Here is a 2,524-nt window from a genome sequence, read left to right on the forward strand (position 1 = left end):
ACTGTCATCCTGTTTGTTATTAATGAACTAAGAGAGTTGGTGGGCGTGGGGAATACAGGAACGAGGACCATCCCTGCGACTTCAGCTGAAAAGGAGGCATCTGCACAAAAGAAGCCATGAACACAACTCAACTCTAGACTGCAGACTCCCTTGTTGCTGGAGGATATGTGATGGGGGTGCAGCGTTGCATCCAGGCTGAGTGGCTGGCCTGTATTGCCCTACGAGGAGAGCAGGATAGTGGTCACGTGGTGAGCGTGTGGGCTCCCGGCTCCAAGCTTTCCCATGTTCCCTTTCCAGAGAAGAGTGAAGAAAGACATTAAAAACCCAGAGTCTTTAAGGGGCGATGTTACAAGCAGTTTACTCCTGGTTTTATACATTACCGTATTTAAAAAGACATTAAAAAGGAGTAAGAAGAGAAAGAATGAAAAACGGCAGACACGTTTGCAGAAAATTATCCTGAAGGGTGATTTTGCAGTGGTCAGCAGTAAGCAAAGGGCTGTGCTGAAGGGAAAGCCAGCCAATGCCTCCTCGTCGTCATAAAGCAAGAATGCATACATTTAAATGCCAACAAGGCCAGGTTAGGGTAGAGATTAAAAAGTATGTCTTGACAGTAAAAGTTATTGCCCAAAAATCTCTTGGTCATAAAAGGTAGTAAAGGAATATCCAACACTTCTTTGCAAAGTCTCTATTTCTTTTCTATAAAATTGATCATTACAAGCAGATATTTGGATATTAGGTAAACTCACAAAGAAGGATAAATAATTGATAAGATCTGTTTTACATCAGTGATTTCTTTTTTCACAGAATGGAGGAGAGGGAACTTCACAAAAGTCTGTCACTTTATGGCCTGGAGTCTGTACTGTGGATTGTTGCTGGATGACAATGTCTTTTTTTTATTCATTTTAATGAGAAAAAAAAAAGAGAAAATAGCAATGAAACAGTTTTAAAGCAGGTTAGTAGGACAGTTAAAATAATTAATACCTTGCATATTGTTGTGTTCGTATTAGTTATTCAAAAGACAAGATGCAGACATGATATCTTGTCTAAATAATATTTGTACAAACCTTTCTTCTCAATGAACTAAGAGAAAATAGCTGTATATTGATCCTAACTATGTTGTACATACACATATATACATACATATTTTTTTTGCAACAAAATGGTCCTTAATTTATACATCCTTTTTTGTTTTGTTTTGTCTGAGAAGGCTAATTCCAGTTGTGCTGATAACCCACTACTATCATGAACTGTTGGACTATATTTTGCTGATTATGAGTACCTGCAATCTTTGGACTGGCATCAAGTGTGAAAAGATCGTTTAAAGTCTTCTCCAAATACAACTTCTCGGGGCTGGTGAGATGGCTCAGTGGTCTAAAGCACCTACTTAGAACAAGCTTAGCAAAGCACAGGGACCGCGGTTCAATCCCCAGCACCACATGCCAGCCAGCCACCGCCCCCTGGTGGGCGAAGCTCGGTCCCCCCCCCCAAATAAATAAATTAAAAAAAAAAAAACAAATACAACTTCTCTAACTGCAATGGAGCAACGTCTTTTTAATGAAGTACCCTGGGCTTCTAAAACCGCTTACACAAATTCCAAGTCAGACACCCCAGATCCACAAGCTGTGTATTGTTCAGGCCATTGTGCATGTTGTTCAGCTACTTTAAAGTTCTCATGGTAATGGAGGATGTCCGCAGGGCTCTCACTGAGGAGAACTGGAATAGAGTGTGTACGTCTTGCATAAAAGAATCTAGAGAATTTTCAAATTTTTGGTGAGGCGTGAGGGCACAGGACAAATGAATGCCGGCAGTGCATGGCAGCCATGTGCTAGGCATAAAGAAACACAAACAGGAGCCCAGCTTTAGAATCCACGTATTTGCTTATCAACACCCACTTTTTTCCCACAAAAATCACTGGAAGTGTGCTTTTAAATCGTCATCCGTAAAACCCTAAGGTTGAAAATTGTTAATTTTACTCAATCTAGAAAAGCCTCATTTCAAGAAGTCTGAAAGGCTTTCGTGTGTTATTGCCGACTATGCTGGAATAAGTAGCATCAGTGTTAGCAAACTAAACTCATCAGTTTCCAAAGCATGCTTTTGAAAATGTGTATCTGTGTAAGGGGAGGTTTGCTCAATCACCCGCCCCATTAAGGAAAGTTCAAAAGCTTGTGCTCATTAGGTTTGTGTTTTATTGTTCTCTTTGCTTTCATCATTGATAGGAGGGTAAGTTGCTTTGTGTTCTACAGCTAAGACCTAATGAAAGAAAATACATGTACAGTGGATTGATCAGGCATTAGGGAAAGCTACCAAGGGAAACCACACAAATCACATACACACACACACACACACACACACACACACTGCAATTTTTCCTTTAATAAGTGTCTCTCCATTGATTCCTTGCTACATACAGGGGTTCAAGAAGTTGCAAGGTCAAGCAAAAAACTATTGTGAAATAGGGGGCTGGAGGGATGGCTCAGTGGTCTAAAGCACCTACTTAGAACAAGCTTAGCAAAGCACAGGGACC

This window comes from Octodon degus, unplaced genomic scaffold (genome assembly GCF_000260255.1).
Source record: "Octodon degus isolate 3935 unplaced genomic scaffold, OctDeg1.0 scaffold00291, whole genome shotgun sequence".
Classification (NCBI taxonomy): Eukaryota; Metazoa; Chordata; class Mammalia; order Rodentia; family Octodontidae; genus Octodon; species Octodon degus.